This window comes from Sminthopsis crassicaudata, chromosome 1, assembly GCF_048593235.1.
Source record: "Sminthopsis crassicaudata isolate SCR6 chromosome 1, ASM4859323v1, whole genome shotgun sequence".
In the NCBI taxonomy this organism is placed as follows: Eukaryota; Metazoa; Chordata; class Mammalia; order Dasyuromorphia; family Dasyuridae; genus Sminthopsis; species Sminthopsis crassicaudata.
Window position 1 is genome coordinate 698,712,805 of NC_133617.1, and position 19,648 is coordinate 698,732,452.

Here is a 19,648-nt window from a genome sequence, read left to right on the forward strand (position 1 = left end):
GAAAAAGATCTGGGGGTTTAGTGGACTAAAAGCTTAATATGAATTAGCAGATATGTCAGTCAAAAAAACAAAATGACATTTTGGGTTCTATTAAGGGGTCATTACTTTTAGAAATTAAGGGGCAATACTCTATTCTGCCCTCATCAGAATTAATATGTTCAGTTCTGACTATTTCAGTTTAAGGAAATAGACAAAAGAGTGCTCAAAGAAGGGGAACCAGAATTTCAATGAATTCATAGGGTATGCAGACTGGTTAAAGAAACTGGACATTTTTAACCTTTAAAAAAGAAAATTCAGGGCAAGAAGATAGAAGGAGAAATGATAGCTATATGAAAGTATTTGAAGGGCTATAATGTGAAAGAGGGAAGAGGCAGAACAAGGAGCCAGGGGGTAAAAGTTGCAAAGAGACAATGAAGAAAAGAAAATAGAAGGAAAACATTTTAAGTGGGATGATAAAGGTATAACCAAAAATATGAACTTTTGAAAGGGGCAAGCAAAATTTACAAAAAAGTCAGAACATAGGAAAAAGGCCAAAATATTGAGAACTCTGCTAGATCAATTAAAGAAAACCCACCTATTTCTTTCATTTATTACTAGAAAGAGCTTCATCAAAATAGGTCTCAGTAAATGAAACTAACCCTTCATTTTCTGAACTGCATAAAAGTAATGAAAGAGAAAGAATACTGATGTCAAGCTGAAGCACAATAAAAAAAAGGGGGGGGTTAAACAACAGGCTCTTCCTGGCAATACACTTGGCTTCTAATTTTCAAGTTTATTCTCATCAAGTAAGTACCTGAGTATTTAGAAAGGAAGATGAGAAATTAAACACTGAAAAAAAAGTGCTCTATACTATGGCTACAATGTAGTTTACCATTTGGAGGCCACAAGCTGGTGGAATTTAAAGTCTCCATTTAAAGAGTAGCTTCAGAGCAGCCTGTTTAGAACAGACTCTCCTTCAATTGATAACTATTACCGGCTGCACACTGAGAAGCTGACACTGTACTAGGCACAATACATTAAGTAAGCTGAACTGAATTCACATGGGGACTTCTTTAGAGTTCATAGAGCTTTGCTAACATAATTAATCCCCATTTTTTACTGTCATTATAAGGTGGTAAGGGACAATTGTTACTATCCATGTAATGCAAGTTATGTAGATAAGACAATTCTACTTAGCAAGTGACTAATAAGGAAATGTCTGTTTCTGCCTCAGTGTTGACAACTGTATTGGGATGGCTCAGATACTCCTCTTTTGGAGGGAAGAGCTCCTATGGCATCCAGAATAGCAACTTTCCAAGATAATAACTAATAATAACAACTAGCATTTATAATTTGAGGCCATTCAGAGTGAGCTCTCTCTTCTCTATTGGCTTATTTCCAACTGCCTATAAACAATCCCTTGGAAAGGAACCTGTATGTGCAAGAATGTTTGTGGCAGCCCTCTTTGTAGTGGCCAGAAACTGGAAACTAAGTGGATGCCCATCAAGTGGAGAATGGTTGGGTAAATTATGGTATATGAAGGTTATGGAATATTATTGCTCTGTAAGAAATGACCAGCAGGATGAATACAGAGAGACTTGGAGAGACTTACATGAACTGATGCTAAGTGAAATGAGCAGGACCAGGAGATCATTATACACTTCAACGACGATACTATATGATGATCTATTCTGAAGGACGTGGCCCTCTTCAACAATGGGATGAACCAAATCAGTTCCAATAAAGCAGTAATGAACTGAACCAGCTACACCCAGCAAAAGAACTCTGGGAGATGACTATGAACCACTACATACAATTCCCAATCGCTCTATTTTTGTCCGCCTGCATTTTTTATTCCCTTCACAGGCTAATTGTACACTATTTCAAAGTCAGATTCTTTTTGTACAGCAAAATAACTATGGACATGTATACATATATTGTATTTAACTTATACTTTAACATTTTAAACATGAATTGGTCAATCTGCCATCTGGGGGAAGGGGTGGGGGGAAGAAGGGGAAAAGTTGGAACAAAAGGTTTTGCAATTATTAATGTTGAAAAATTACCTATACATATATCTTGTAAATAAAAAGCTATAGTAAAAAAAATTAAAAAAAAAAACCACAATCCCTTGACTATTTCATCCTAAAAAAGTCCTCACTTAATTTTTCCATCCCTGCTAACTATCACCCTATAGCTCTTCTGACCTTTATCTAGCTAAATTCCTTAAAAAGGCCATCTATAATAGGCACTCACACTTTCTCTCCCCCGCCCCCACTCTTTTTAACCTTTTACAGCCTGTCTTCTGATATGACCATACACCAGAAGTGTTCTCTTCAAAGTCATTCATGATTTCTTACTGCCAAATCTTATGGTATATTTTCACTCTTCTTGATCTCTCTGCAGTCTTTGACACTACTGATCACACTACCCGTCTTGATTCTCTCTTCTCTTTAGGTTTTCTGGATATCATTTTTTCCTAGTTCTCCTCTGTCTTGACTAGTCTTTCTCTGAATCCTTTGCTTTTATTTGATCACACTTTAGTTTAACATGGTTACTAGAATTCAGCTCTACATATCTGTAAAACAAAGATGCAGAATTGGAAGTCAGCAGAGAATTTGGAACAGTATGGGGTAGATTTGAGAATTATCAGCATAGAGATGCCAACTAAATTCATGAGTGTTAAGATCAAGAGAAAAAAAGATTCCCTGAGGAATATGATTAGAGAGTGTAATGTGGAAGAGGATGAAGCAAAAGATCCCTCTTCTCCCTTCCTCCTCATCTCCAACATTTGGATGGTTTCTGCCACTTTCTTTTCCTTCACCCATTTCACATGATGAAAATGGTTAGCCTCACCAAAGCTAACCATTTTACTCCAACAACACCCTCCCAGCTCTTTAGGTTCACAATCTAAGAATTATCTCAGAATCCTTACTATGTCTCATTGTGCTACTCATATTCACCATATCCAATCTGTTGTCATTTTTATCTTTGCAAATCTCTCAATTTTACCCCTTTCTCTCCTCCCACAACTTACTCATTCTAGCACAGGCACCCATTACCTCATGCCTTGATTACTTCAATAGCCTGTTGATGGGTGTGCCTGCCTTGTGTCTCTTCCCACTCTAATTTAACTTCCATTCAACCAATCATTTATATTGATTCAAAAACCACTAAGATGATTTTTCTAAAGCTCATGTCCTCTCTACTGAATAAACTCCAGTGGCTTTTTGCTTCCAGGATCAAATACAAGATACTCTATTTGGCATTTAAAGGTCTTTATAACCTAGCCCCATACTACCTTTCCATATTCTTTCACCTTACTCCCTGCCAGTGACACTGGCCTCCTGACTGTTACATGAATAAGAAATATTCTCAGGAATTTTCTCTGATCATTTTCCATGCTTGGAATGTTATCTCTTCTCCTCTTCAACTACTGATTTCTTTGACTTCATTTATATTCCAATCAAAATCTCACCACCTACACAAAGCCTTTCCTAATCCCTCTAAATTCCAAGGCCTTTTCTCTGTTAATTATTTCTTACTTATTCTGTATATAGTTTGCTTTCAATATATTTTACATATTGTCTCTCCCATTGCATTGTAAGCTCCATGAAGGCAGGGACTATCTTTTACCTCTTTTTGTATTACCAGTCTTTAGAACAGTACATAGGACACAGTAGGTGCTTAATAAATATTCACTGATGGATTTACAAAGTGTTTTACAAATATTATTTAATTTAATCCTTACAGCAATTCTCAAAGGCAGATGCTAGTATTATTCCTCACTTTACAGATAGGTAAAATGAGACGAGAGAGTAGATGACTTGTTGAGAGTAACAACACAGCTGGTCTGAGGGTGGATTTGAACTTAAGTCTTCTTAATTCCAAGTCCAGCACTCTCTGTTCAGCTAGCTGTCTTTTATTGACATCGTGGTTCTGATCTCTATTTTCTGGAGGAGAGGGAAGGGAAGGAGTGAATACATATTTTATCTGCTCCACACTAAGCTTTAGAAAGGCTTTTACAAATATTATCTCATCTGATATTCTATCTCATAACAATGCTGCAAAGTAGATACTATTACCATCTCCACTTTACAGCTGAGAGAAGGGTGAAGCCTTATATTTGTGGAGCAAGGGGAAAATAAGAGTTGCAGCTTTGGAGCAGCGCTCCAAAGAAATGGTGCTTATGGAGAAGAGATGTGGCAGCAGTAACCACGAATGCCAGTGAAAAGCAGCCCATATGCTATCTTGCACAATCAGGCCATGAGTTGCTAACCCCTGGACAGCATGGTTCATTACACTAAAATCAAAGGCAAATGCTCTCCTAGCCATCCATTTAGTCCTGTTTTAAACCTGTGGCCATATTGGTAGACAAGACACTAGTTAATCTAAGTTGGTACTAGCCAAGTGTTCTGGTCCAAGGGTCAGATACAGGGACCAAAAGTGAAAAGATCAAATCAAGGGTAGCATGATGCTGTCAGCTCATTCTCACACCTCTAGGAACAGTGCTTCTCGGCAGTGAGCTTGATATCGGGGCACAGTTACAAGCTTGCCAAACTACCTCACATATAATTATTTAGTGCTTTTCTACTTTTAGTAGAAAAGGAATCTTAAACAAGGGTTAGAAGCTTACATCTGGGGTTTCTTTTGGGGGAAGGAGGGGAGACAGACTTAGTAAAACTCTTAGTCTAACCAATTAACTTTTTACACCCTTCTTTAAAAGTCAAGTTTTACCTCTTTGTCACACTCTAAGAAAAAAACCCATTCAGCATTCCCCCCTATGCCATTTGATTTACATAGGCAAAGGAAACCTTATGTTTTCTCCCTTTCACTTCTCCACCAAACATTGGGAATTTCTTTATGCACATTGAGTTTTTTCCCAATTCAAATTTTGGGTATGACAACCAGAATCAGGGAAGAATGCAAAGCTGGGGCTTTCTTGCTGAATTTACCTAATGGAAATACAGAAATTGGGATCTGGGATCTGAGCATACCACTGACTGCTCTTAGAAATCATGGTGTCAAGGGTCAAGTCTACTGGATCCTGTGGAAATGTATCAATCTATGAACCACATTTTACTTACATATGATCTAAGTATATTTTTACAGATTAAAAATTGGTGAAAGCTAGAAATAGAGTACAATGTGATAGAAATCCAGGGAATAAGCACTACTGTCTATCTACCCAGGTTACTTATATCTTCGGAATCTAATACTTAATGTGCAACAAGAAAATGGTATTTACACACATATATTGTATCTAGGTTATATTGTAACATATGTAAAATGTATGGGATTGCCTGTCATCAAGGGGAGAGAATAGAGAGAGGGAGGGGATAATTTTGAAAAATGAATACAAGGGATAAAATTATAAAAAAAATTACTCATGCATATATACTGTGAAAAAATTATAAATTAAATAAATAAAATTTCCCAGAAAAAAAAAAAAAAGAAAAAAAAAATCCAGGGAACAGTAACTGTACGAAAAGGGTCTATCATAAATTATTCTATACTTCTGTAACTATGGAAGCACAAAGTTAAGTATATCGAAACTATCTGGGAGCATGAGAGCAACATCAAACTAATGTTTTAAACTTAACCTTAAAAATCTCCAGGGTGTTTTTATCCATGGACTAATGAATGATTTTATCACTTCATCCTATCATTCTACCATAATACAAATAAGACTTTCAAAATACAACTGCCTTTTACAATGTGTTGTGCACCTTCTCCAATCAGGCCCCTTTTAGATATATTTTTGAATACCAGGAGGCATTTCCCAGGAGGCACCAAGTTTTCACAGACTTCTGAAGGCAGAATGTTGGAAAAAGATAGTGGGAGGAGGTAAGAGACCAGGGATATTGTTTAATGACTTGCTCTCGACTGAAAGTCCCCTGGTAATGAGGCCCAGGGCTTTTCAGATGGAGACCTGCTGAATGCCATACTAGATAATGGTAGCCAATCCATTCAACATCTGTGGGCAGAAGAGTTCATCTTCCTAACTAGGAAAATCTAGAGGCCACCATGTTGCCATGGCGATAGGTATTAGAAAACATTCAGAGCCACAGACAGACCATCACTTCACATGTCTTCATTTATTTTCTCTTTTTAAAAATCCACACATTTTAATAGACAGTTCAAACAACTATAGGTAATAAATATGAGAGGCAAAGGAACAATTGAGCTCTTGCAAAGGGATCATAATCAGCTGCTGGGAGAATATAATGACAAGAATAAAACTATCCTTGATCTCGAGGAGGAAGAGAACATGTACAAAGAAAATCAAAATAAAAAAAAAAAAAACATTCACAATAATTTCTAGGGCGATGGCATTCACAACTAAGGGGGCTCAGAACAAGTTTCCTAAAGGAGACAGCACTCAAGTTAAGTTTTGAAAGGTGTTAGGGATTCTTCCAGACAGTGACAAAGAGGAAGTAAATTCCAGTCATGGAGGATAGATAGCCCATGTAAAGGCATGAAATGGTAGCTGAAATGTCACATACAAGGAGCAGGCAAGTTATACACAGTGTGTGGAGTGGAATACTATATAAAAAACCTGGAAAGACAGAATAGCAATATATGGTGAAGTGCTTGAAAAACCAAAAGGGGAGTTTGTATTTTACTTGATGACCAAAAGAGAGCAACAGCACAGATAGACCAGTTCTTTAGAAAAATTAGTTTGGTTAGTAAAGGGTGGATTAGAGAGGAAGAAGGGAATGGACTGGGAGGTTTTAGAAGGATTACCTAGAAAACAATCCCTACCCTCAAGGAGTTTAAATTTTAATAGGGGAAATAAGACATGCAAATGAATATCTCATTCTTTTTTTATATATAGCTTTTTATTTACAAGATATATGCATGGGCAATTTTTCAGCATTGACAATTGCAAAAACTTTTGTTCCAACTTTTCCCCTCCTTCCTCCCACCCCTTCCCCCAGATAGCAGATTGACCAATATATATTAATATATTAAAGTATAAGTTAAATACAATGTATGTATACATGTCCAAATAGTTATTTTGCTGTTCAAAAAGAATCGGACTTTGAAATAGTGTACAATTATGCAGGTGGACAAAAATAGAGGGATTGGGAATTCTATGTAGTGGTTCATAGTCATCTCCCAGAGTTCTTTCGCTGGGAGTAATAGCTGTTTCAGTTCATTACTGCTCTATTGGAACTGTGAATATCTCATTCTTTCTGGGGGTTCTAGTCTCATTAGTGTGGATGTTACCCTCTATTTATCAAGACAGTGAAATCCATTCATATCTCATAATATTAAAGTTTTATTTATATATTTCCATAAATCATCTAGTGAGGATTTATTCTACATGTTGGAGGCTTCTTTCTGGTCCTTAATTTTTCACAGATAAATGCCAGTATATCAGTAAGACTAGTCACCTGTTTAATTTCTAGTCTCATATATGACCAGTTCATTTGCCCTTCTGGTCATTTATGTCCTTAACAAAAATTATTTACTCTATATCAACCATGCACGTAAATAAACATTTAAACACATAAATAAACAATTTCAAGGCAGGAGAGAGGCAATATATCCTAGTGGATAATCAGTAGACCTAATAGTGAAGAAGAGATGAGTTCAAGCCTCTCCTCCAACATGATGGCTATGTGATTCTGTGATTCCAGTAAGAAAAATAGTTTAATGTATTAAGTGCCAAATTAGTGTTATTGAAATTCCAAAGAAGGAGAAACATTAGAAAAATGAGAGATTAGGCAAGACTTCTTGGAGGAAGCACCTTCTGGAGCATGACCCCAAAGATGGATGGGATATCACCAAGGAGATGATGGCAGTCTAGGAAGGAATATCAGCAACAAAACAGTGATGGCTAAAAAGCAGAAGATAAATATAGGGAAGGGATGAATGGTCCAATCTAAAATGTACATATCAAACTGCTGGTTTTAGAAGCAAAAGAACCATAGAACTGTTGTAGAGGGGAACACAGTCAGCTGTTGAGAGGGTGACTTTAGTAAGAGTATCTATTTCGTGGGGAATAGTCCATTTGGCAAATACATGAAGGGGAATAGCAGGAGATAATGGATGTAAAAGGTAGGCTTTTACAAATTACAAATGCCAAGCAATTTGAAACAGGCTTAGGTCCAGTGTAGGTGGAAATCAATTTTTCTGTGCATACTTAAGTGAGGGTCAAAGTCTTTACCCCATCATCGCAAAATTATGCACTAAAGATACTTATAGAGAAAAATACAGATCTTCAAAGAGTCTCTTTTGGGTGGGTATGCAGATGCTGGGCGGGGAAATGCACTGTCAGCTGGCATGGAGAAGAGAGGAAGCCCATGTCTGTTCTGGGTAACTATCAATGCCCTAGAAGTAGCTTTCCAGCATCTGCCAGGAAAGCTTTTCATTTCAAACAAGGCAAGAGGATAATCTATCTGGCAATACTCCAAGATGCTCAGTTATAAAGGGGAAAAAAGAACACCAACAAAACTGCATCCTGCTTTTCTCACAAGATGGTTCTATCTTCCATTTTTCAGTCATTAGAATAGTCACACAAGGAGAAATGCTTTGCAGAGGTAGAGAATGTCTGGACTTAAAGCATCAAAATTGAAACAGAGAAATTAAGGGGCAATTATGCACAGCACAAAAGCCTTCTTCCCTTCACAAAAGGATCCACAGCAGAGCTTCTTTAAATAACAAGCATCTTTAAGGTGCTCCAAATAGGATCCCATTTGCTCTTGTACTAGTCTAAAGAAATTTATTTACAATACAGAATTAAAGGACAAGCTGATTTGAAGGTTCTTTATACCCACTGGATACACCTTTTTTGGGTAATTCTTCAGAAGAGAACTACTGCCTGCATTTGCTTGAGTGACTTGGCAAGTCCTAGGAGAGCTGCTGAAGGCAGTGCCTCTGAAGTGAGAGATGCACTTCCCTTTTTCTGCCTAGTTCTCAGAGGTGCCTGTTATTTGAGCTGGGGAAGTTTAAGAATCATTAATGACATGTTACAAAGGAGAAAATCAGCTATGAAAAGTTCCAGGGATTATATGAACTATGTAATGCATAAGATCACAACATCATAGATTTAGAGACAGAAGGACCTTAAAGACTGTAAGTTTAAAGACTGTAAATTTACAAGTCCCTCATCACAGAGAATCTAAGTGATATTTTTTCCCAGATCACATAGCTAATAGATTTCCTTAGGTAGGATGTGAGCCTAGATATTCTTGACTTCAAGTTTAATCTTCCCCATATCTGGAAAGAAACAAACATTGATTTGTGAAGTGCAGGTTAGTTGACCAGATGAACTGGTAGTAGAGAGGGAAAAGTGAGGAACTGTTGACTTGAGACGAATTGTGCTGAGTAATGCGCACCTACATTTTAGGTGCTTAATAAATACTTGGTAAAGAAATCAGCAGTTGGAGAATTTGGGGAATAATTTATTCTTCTCAGAAATTGATCAGCACTAAACATGAAATGTCATCTTGTTTTATTACTTATGAGGCCAAAGAGATCATTGAATGTGAGAACTAGACAGAGAGTTAAAAGTTACTTATTTCAACTAACTCATTAAGGTTAATGGAAACTAAAACCCAGAAAGAACTTGTTCAAATTCACACATAATATGATAGTATAGCTTGGAGTAAAACCCAGGTCTCCTGACTCTCAATCCAGTCATCTTTTCCCCACACATCTCACACATATCAAATAAGTTCCCTTAAAGACAGCTGGTTGGCCAGAGTATTGTATGGAACACAATAACTGTGACTCTGCCTGTAGGGCTAGCTCCCTGGAGGGCTTCAGGGTCAGCCAGAGTCAGGATAAATCTAAGTCCTTGGTCTTTAGAGGGAGAAGTGAAGGAGGCAGGCAAACTGCCACGAGGCTTGCCAAAGATGTCTCCTGTATCCTGGAGTCCAGAGTCACCAACTTCTCTCCTCTTTGTCCTGCCTCCAAGTCACTTTGCCTTCTCTTCCTCCACCCTCCCATCCTTGCCTTTGATTAGCTTAACACCAAACATTCAGCAAGCACCAACAGTGAAAACATCCATTTATCCAATATATGCTAATAGAGTCATTGTCTCATATCGAATAGGTAATTAGCCTTAAGTGCTAGGTTGTCTGATTCAAGCATACCTTTTTGGAGTTTCAACCCTCTACACCTGCCTTAGAAGCTGGCTAGCTAGGTGACCCTGGACAAGTTACTTAACCTTCAAGTGACTCAGTTTCTTCATCACACCACCTCCTTCCAAGATTGTTGTGAGGATCAAAGGAGTTCACATAGGTAGAACATTTTACAAACTTCAAAGTACTACATAAATGCTAGCTATTATTACTGTTGTTATTATTAAAGAGAAGGAAAGATGCATGCTTTGCATTTGCTAAAAAAGATCTATTTTCTGGATAGAGATCGATTTCATATTAACCTATTTCTCATATTTGTTACTCTTTATGCTCCCAAAATATATCTAAACAATTTTACACAATCATGTATGGAGGATATCTACATTTTAGTGTTATTGATGAAAAATAACCTCACAAAGTTAAGAGTAGCTAGTACACTAAGTGTGATAAGTGATAATAGAGAGTTTATTTTGGAGTTGTGAGGGCTTGTCTTCAAAAATCCCACTTCTGACACACATTGGCTTTGTGAATTTGGGGGCAAACTGCAATGATCCAGAAAATTCTTGAAGATTAAAAATTCCACAACAGCTAGTGATTCTCACTGATAGAGGGAATTTCCACAATGGGTTTCCCTCACCAACCATTCCTTCCAGCCAAAATGGCTTCATGATGGAGGCAGACTTCTTAAGCTCCCACATATCTACTCTATCAAGAACCTGAAATTTATACCAGATTAAATATCAAGAAACTGAGTAAGTAATAACTACAGTGATTTCTTCCATTCTAGAACTGCAAAGAAAGTCAGTCCGAAGCCCAGCAGTAGGAAAGCATTTATCAGTATAGTAATGCAGGCAATCCAGTAGCTTCTAGTTGAACCAGAAAACAGTTAAAGATATCAGATAACAGTAAAAACAGAGGCCCCTCTGGGAGGGTTCCTCCAAGATAGTGAGAGATTTCAAAATAATGGTTAATGATAGCTAGGAACTTGTAGGTCACCAGGAGCAACAGCAATTGGTACAGTTTGCCAAGTGTTCATAATAGGAACTCATAATCCTAGAAGCACTGAGTTCTAAATCAATCCACTGTTTGGATTAAATTCAGCAATTCTATGGAGCTCCCAGTAGCAAATGGGGCCATCGGGTTGCCAAAGGAAGGGCAAACGAGCCCAGGTGGAAATGTGGCAGGCCAAAGCTTCAGGGCAGATCAGAGTTAGACCAAGCTCTAATTGTGAGTAACCACTTAAAGTATGAAGTTCAAGTCTTAAAAAAAATAGAGAGAGAGAAGTAGAAGAAAAAAGAGAGGTTTGAAGGAGAGCTCAGGCAAGTCCCAGCCTTTACTCTACCATCATGGCTCTACCTCCTCCCAAAAGGAAAAATCGCTTTCAAACCAAAGAAAAAATACAGCAAATGCTTAAAAAAGTAGGCTTTCAAGAACCAAGGAAACAAAGTCAGGATTGTGAAAAAAGAACATAAAAAGAACAAACAAAACAAAGAAAAGGAAAATCACTAGAAAGAAAAAACAAAACCCAAAAAAGTGAAAATACTATGCTTCCATCTGTATTCAGACATCATAGTTCTTTCTCTGGATATGGACTTTATTTTCCCTCACAAATCTTTTGGAATCATCTTATATCACTGTTTAGCTGGAGAAGGGATAAGTTTATCAAAGTTGATAATCACACAATTTGCTGTTATTATGTACAATGTTCTCCTGGTTTTATTCTCTTCAAACAGCATCATTTCATTTAAGTCTTTCCAGGATTTTCTAAGATTATTGAGCTCATCATTTCTTATAGAACAATATTCTATTACATTCATATACCACAATTTGTTCAGTCATTCCCCAATTGATAGGTATTCCCTCAAATGTCCAATTCTTTGCTATCACAAAAAAGGGCTGCTATAAACATTTTTGCACATGTGAATTTTTTCTCTCTTTTTATGATCTCTTTGGAACACAGACCCAGTAGTGGCACTGAGGGATCAAAAAGTATGCAGAGTTTTATAGCCCTTTGTGCATAGTTCCAAAGTGATTGGATCAGTTCACAAATTCAATCTCTTCAACACTTATCATTTTCCTTTTCTCTCATACTAGTCAATCTGAGGTGATACCTCAGAGTTATTTTAATTTGCATTTCTCTAATCAATAGTGATTTAGAGCATTTTTTTATATGATTATGGGGAGCTTTAATTTCTTTATCTGAAAACTGCCTTTCAAAGCCTTTGACCATTTAATAATTGGCGAATGACTTATATTTTATAAATTTGACTTAGTTCTAGATATTTGAGAAATGAGGCCTTTCTCAAAAAAGTTTGTTTCCCAGCTTTCTGCTTCCCTTCTAATGTTGGTTGCATTGGTTTTATTTGTGTAAAAATTTTTTTAAATTTAATATAATAAAAATGATCCATTTTGCATTTCATAATATTCTCTATCTCTCATTATTATTTAAAGTGGATAAAGGAAAGTTGAATATATATAAAATAGTTTGGTTTAGAAATACATCAAACTCAACAGGAAAAAAATGTAGTGATAAGAAGGCAGGGGTTAAGAGAGAAGAAATGGTCACCAATAAAACAAGTTTTCTAATATTAAAGGAGGGAATTATTTTTAAAAAAAGAAAAAGAAAATAATTCAACCTAACTGTGGTACATGAATATAATAGAATATTATTGTATCATATGAATTGTAATGAACTGAGAGTAAAATTGAGTCAGAAGAACAATTCATATAACACAATAAACTTTTAAAGAACATTTTTGAAAGATTTAAGTTCTGACCAATGAAATGAATTTTCTTTATGTATATTAGTAAACATTAGTGTCCATATATTAGTGTTTTCAAAAGGAAAATCATCTCATAGGTTCTATGAAGAGTCAGCTCCTTTTATTCCTTTGATATAGGATTCAACTTACAAAAATATGATTTAGATGTAATTGTTTGGGTTCTTTCTGTTATAGAAAACAAAATGAATCTATGCAGAAACACAATGGGCATACAGAAAAAGTAGCATGCTTTGGAGATCACCTAATCAGTACTTTTCAGGATTTAGAAAAGGCTAAGGGGAAAGATGAATAGAATATAAATCAGAAGACCTAGTTACTCAGGTTCAAGCACAGATGAATTACATGGATGACTAGTGGCAGGTCATTTCTCTCTGGTCACTTCAATATCTCTTTACCCTGACTACCTTTCAGAAATTCTGTTTAAAAATATAATTTTAATTATATTTTACTTTTTTTTATCAAACAACAAAAATTCACCTTTTTCTACAATCCCAATCCTTCCCATGCAAATGAAAACAAGAGAAAATAAAAGTTCCTATTACAAACCTGTATTGTCAAGCAAAACAAATCTTCATATAGGTCATATCTCTACTCTTCTTCTATTGTCTCATTCTGCATTCTTGATCTTTTAGTCCTCAGTAAAGATTATGACCATGGTCTTTCATCAGGAGTACTATAGAGTCATGGTTGGCCATATGCTGATCAGATCCTAGATATGTTAAAGTTGCTTGTCTTTACAATATTATTGTCATTCTAGAAATTGTCTTCCTGGTTCTATTTTACTTCCCATCAGTTCACATAAGTCTTCCCAGGTTTTTCTGAAACCACCTCCTTCCCTTCATTGTTTCTTACAGCACAATAGTGTTATATTTATATAACATAATTTGCTCAGTCATTCCCCAATTCATGGGTACCCCCCCAGTTTCCCAATTGTTGCCCCCTAAAAAAAAGCTGTAACATTATTTATATATCCTTGTAATTTATTTTGCTTATGACTCCTCTCTCTATTAATCCACTCTTAATTCTCCTATTTTTTCTTCTTTTCTTTCTCTTCTAGTTCTCTTCTGAGGAAACTGTATTTCTACAATCAAGTGTGTGTGTGTGTGTGTGTGTGTGTGTGTGTGTGTGTGTGTGTGTGTGTGTATCCTTCCCTCTTTTAACTAAAAAAACTTTCAAATGAGATTTGGAGTTCAAGTGTCAGCTGAGGAGCTATTTGGTAGAACTGATAATAATGCTGGATCTGAAGTCAGGAAGACAAGTTCAAATCCATTCAGACAATTATTGTCTGGTCCTGGGCAAGTCACTTAACTGGTCTGCCTCATTTTCCTCAACTATAAAATGGCATTATAACAAGCACTTATCTTGAGAGATGTTATGAAGATTAAACTAGATAATATCTGTAAAGTACTTAAAAAATTGCCTGGCACATAGCAGGCACTTAATAAATGTTTATTCCCTTTCTCTTCCCTTTCCTATACAAATTTCCCTGTTTGTATAGATATCTACTCTGAACCCTAAGCATATGAAATAATTTCCCCAAAGCTTCCTTTCTTTTCTCCCCTCATCCCTCTTCCCTTCTTTTTCCATTCTCCCCTTAAGATAATCGAGAGATAATTATTCCCAGGCAGCATCTAATTAAGATTTCCTCTATAATCCCTAATAAAGATGATAGAGTTCAGAAAGAATATATGTATCATCTCTCTGTCTTTGAATTTAAATAACTTAGTTTTATTTTAGTCCCTAACGATTGTTCATTTTTGCTTTTTATGTTTCTCTAAACTTCTGTGTTTAGTAAGTAAGTATTCTATACAGCTCTTGTCTTTTCATCAGGAATATTCGAATGTCCTCTATTTCATTAAAGATCCAGTTTTCTCCCTGATAGAATTATATTCAGGGTTTTTTTGGTAAATTATTTTTGACTAAATCTATATCTTTTGCCTTCTGGAATTTCATATTTCGAGTAATCTTCTCCTTTATGGGGAGTATCTGCTAAATTTGTGTATGATTCTAACTCCAGCTCCTACATACCTGAATTTTTCTTTTTGTAGTATTTTTTCTTTGTTCCCCCAAATGTTCATTTTGGGGTTTTTTTCCAGAAGTGACCAGTAGATTCTATTTCCATAATGCCCTTTAATTCTAGGGGATCTAAGCAGTTTTTTTTCTTGAGATTTCTTGGAATATGTGTAAGTTCTTTTTTTTTGGGGGGGTCATGGCATTCAAATCAGTCAGTCAATAGGCATTTCTTAAGTTAACTACTAGGTACTAGACACTTTGCTAAAGTGCTGAGGCTATCAAAAGAGGGAAAAGAGACAGTTCCTGCTCTCAAGAAGTTCACAATCTAATCAGGGAGACAACAAGCAAACAAGCTTTTTACAGGATAAAAAAAATAATTAACAGAGAGAAGGTGCTAAAATTAGAGGGGTTGGGAAAACTTTCCTGTAGATGTTTGGATTTTAGCTGGGATTTGAAAGTGTTCAGGAAAGCAAGAATGTGGAAATGAGGGAGTATAGGGATAGTAAAGAAAATGCTTGGAGTTAAGAGATGGAACATCTTATTAACTGAACAGAAAGGAGGCCAGTTTCATTCAATTGAAGAGTATATGGCAGGAAATAAAGTAAAAGAAAGGTAGGAGAGGTTAGGTTACAAAAGGCTTTAAATGTCAAAAAGATTTTTGTATTTGATTCTGTATTTCACAGGAAGCTACTAGAGCTTGCTAAGTTGTATGGGGTACGGAGAAGTTGACATGGTCAGACCTATGCTTTAGGAAAATCACTTTACTGGCTGAATGGAGGATTGAATAGAGACTTGATGGAAATCGGCAGACGGACCAGCAGTATATTGTAATAGTCCAAGCCTGAGGTAAGGAAGACCTGTACCAGAGTGGTAGCAATGTCAGAGAGGAGGCGGCATATTTGAGATATGTTGCAAAGATGAAATTGACAGGCTTTAGTAACAGACTGGATATAGGGAGTAGAGGGCATAGGTGAGAGAGAGGAATTAATAATGGAATCTATGTTCTGAATCTGGAGGATGGAGGACATGGTGATACTCTCAATGATTATACAGAAGTTTGGAATTTGGGGGAGAGTTTAGGAGGAAAGAAAAAGAGTTAAGTTTTGGACATCTTGGGTTAAAGATGTCTGTCTAATGGACATTCAGTTTGAAATATATGAAAAGTAATTGGACCTGCAAGACCAGAAGTTAGCAGAAAAATTAGGGCAAGATAAGTAGATTTGAGAATGATCAGCACAGAGATGATTACATTCATGAGAGTTGATGAGATGATTAAGTAAAGTAGTATATATAGAGAAGAAAGCCTAGGACAGAACTCCATGAGATACTTAGAGAATATAAAACTTGGTTAAGAATTCAGCAGGTGATGTCAGATTGGCTAAAATGACAGGAACAAATAATGATGAATGTTGGAGGGGATGTGGGAAAACTGGGACACTGATGCATTGTTGGTGGAGTTGTGAAAGAATCCAGCCATTCTGGAGAGCAATCTGGAACTATGCCCAAAAAGTTGACGGACTGTGCATACCCTTTGACCCAGCATTGCTGTTATTGGGATTATATCCCAAAGAAATACTAAAGAGCGGAAAGGGACCTGTATGTGCCAAAATGTTTGTGGCAGCTCTTTTTGTTGTAGCTAGAAACTGGAAGTTGAATGGATGTCCATCAATTGGAGAATAGTTGGGTAAATTATGGTATACGAAGGTTATGGAATATTATTGTTCTGTAAGAAATGACCAGCAGGAGGAATACAGAGAGGCTTGGAGAGACTTACATCAACTGATGCAGAGTGAAACGAGCAGAACCAGGGGATCATTATACACTTCAACAATGAGACTGTAAAGGATGTATTCTGATGGAAGTGGATATTTTCAACACAGAGAAGAGCTAATCCAATTCCAATTGATCAATGATGGACAGAATCAGCTACATCCAGAAAAGGAACACTGGGAAATGAGTGTAAACTGTGAGCATTTTTTTGGTTTGTTTGGTTTTTTTGTTTTTCTTCCCAGATTATTTTTACCTTCTAAATACAATTCCTCCTTTGCAACAACAACAAAATTCGGTTCTGCACATATATATTGTACCTAGGATATACTATAAGATATTTAATATGTATGGGAATGTCTGCCATCTAGGGGAGGGGGTGGAGGGAAGGAGGGGAAAAATTTGGAACAGAAGGGAGTACAAGGGATAATGTTGTAAAAAAAAAAATCTATGCTTATGTACTGTCAAAAAATGTTATAATTATAAAAATTAATAAAAAAATTTAAAAAAAAAAGAACAGAGGCTTCCAAATGGCCTAAGTAAAAACTCAATCAACAACAACAGCAACAATTACAAAAGCCCAACCTGGGAAAGGAAAACCCAAAGGGTTTCTTATTAAAACAGAAACAGTTGCTATTTATATGTACTCTGAGTCAATCTGGGCACAGAAAGGTCAAGAATGAAGAATGAGAGCAGATCACTGGATCTGGCAATTAGGCTATCATTGGTAACTATGGAGAGATCAATTTCAGTGGAATGATGAGGTCAGAAATGGGATTATGGGGAAATAAGAGAGTGAGATGAGATAAAGTGGAAGCACTTATTGAAGATAACCTTCACAAGTTTACCCACTAAAGGCAGAAAAATACAGGATGATAATTAGCATAATAGAAGAGACATGGGAACATTTGTAGAGTAGATAAGGAATCTGTAGACAGAGATCGACTGAAGATAAGTCAAAGAGGGGAGATGAAAGAGGGCAATCTGTTAGAGAAGACAGGACAGAATGGGATCATTTTTAAAGGTAGAGATTTGCCTTAGTAAGGAGTCAGTGTGAGAGGGATGAAAAAGGAGATAGTGGTAGAAGATATATAAGCCAAAAGACACACACAAATACCCTCATTTTTTTTTCCTGTAAAATATGCAAAGTTCTTAGCTGAGAGAATGGGGGAGAGGGAACAGTGGTAAGTTTGAAAAGATATGAAAAGATTTTGAAAAGCTGCTATGGAGTGGTATAGTGACCTGATAAAGAGGTGTAGAAGGATTGCCAAGCAGCTGTGAGGACCCAGTTGGGTCTGTAACAGATTTGTACTGGATTCAATTAGACTTACTATTTGATTTTCCCAATCTTTGTCTGGCAGTACTTGTATAAGAGTGATCAATGAGCCAAGAACAATAAGTGAAAGTATTCCCAGTACTAGAAGGAATGATTGCCTTATTAGAGACAGCTAGAAGATACAATGGAGAGGAAAAGACTTAGGATAAAGGCAAGTTTGTTGTCTACAAAACAGGCATTCCAAATGGACCAATGAAGGGAGCATTTCATTAGGACTTAAGGGTAGGAGGGCTGAGATGGGAATAAGGAACTATGTGTTAAGGGAGAATGTATAGAGTTTTAATGATGATCCACAAGGTTCAGAATCTCTTGAGATGTGTAAAACATGACCAGTTGTATGTATGCTAATCATTTAATAGAAGGCACTACTTTCCTTTCTAGAGAGGCTAGAGTTCACAAAGGAAACAAACATAGCACTACATGGAAATTGTAATCAGATGGAAGGTTTTCTTTTACTTCTTTTTCCTCTTAAACAAAAGGTAAGAAGAAGTGGAAGTCTCACTCCCCACCAATTTTTGTTTTCCTCTTCCTTCAGAGACAAGGTAAACGGAAAGCCCAATGTCAGAAGGAAGGTCACTTTCCTCCATATACAGAGGTCAGGCTGTAGCAGCCCCAGCAGCCTTCCCTCAGACACAAAACAAGAGATAGAAGATGTGAGATCAGAGGAAGATCATGGAAAGTGTGCAGCCAGAAGATAATCATTTTTCTAACTTGGAGGTCAGATAATCCAATAATTTTTAAATCATTTTTTCTTCTCAACCTACTTCCCAACACACAGTTGTGTTTTTATGAGATACTTTATATATTCTATTTTTCAGATTTTTGAATATAATATTTCTTGTTATACAATCTCTGGCTTCTGTGTGATCCATTGTAAATTTCAGTAAAACTGATGTTTGGACAAGGTTTTGTACCTCTTCTTGGCAAACTATTAATTCCTTTTTTAAATTTTTCTTTCATAGTTCTCATTTTTTGGGCAGCATTTTTCCTAGTATTCTCATTTCATTAATAAAAACATTTTTACTCTTTTAAAAAAAAATCTTATTTCATCTCTTCCAGGAATTCTAGTAGAATTTTTGTCCAAGCTGTGTTTTAATTTGAGGCTTTGTTTGTAGATTTTGAGTCATTCTCTTCTTCTGGATTTGTGTCTTAAGCATTCCTGTCACTATAACGGCTTTTAATTATGAGATTCTTTTTTTTTTGTTTGTTTGTTCATTCAGCATGCTTCCTCACTTTGGACTTGATATTATAATCATGATATTAGAAAACAGGTCTGGGTTGGCCCTGATGCTGTTTTCTTGGTATAATGAATATTGTTATATCTCAGGAAAAACTCATGTTGGGAACCTGAAAACTCCTGCCATGTTCCTGACCTGGGTCTGCATCTGAGCAAGAGTAAGTTGCTACTGGACTAAGTCACTTTCAGCTAGCTAGGAAGTCCTGCTATCTAAATTACAGAACTGTAAAGCTTCTCTTTAGTCTGGGATTCTTGTCATGGTTGGTTGTTTCTCTGTAGATTTCAGACACAGCTAATGCTGTAATTGAGACTCTGCTCTCCTTCTGAAGTCCGAGTCAAACCAATATTGTTTGCTTCTGAACTTGATCTCTTGGTACACCACTTAAAGTCTGCAACCAGTCTTCATTATGCAATAACACTAACAGGCACTGGCCCTCTC

General features: G+C 36.4%; 1 protein-coding gene across 8 annotated transcripts in view; it reads right to left on the reverse strand.

Moving 5' to 3' along the window:
* The window catches only part of CHCHD6 (coiled-coil-helix-coiled-coil-helix domain containing 6), a 339,494-nt gene that overhangs the window by 206,814 nt on the left and 113,032 nt on the right, over window positions 1-19,648 (reverse strand). The gene's annotated exons all lie outside the window — the stretch shown is intronic.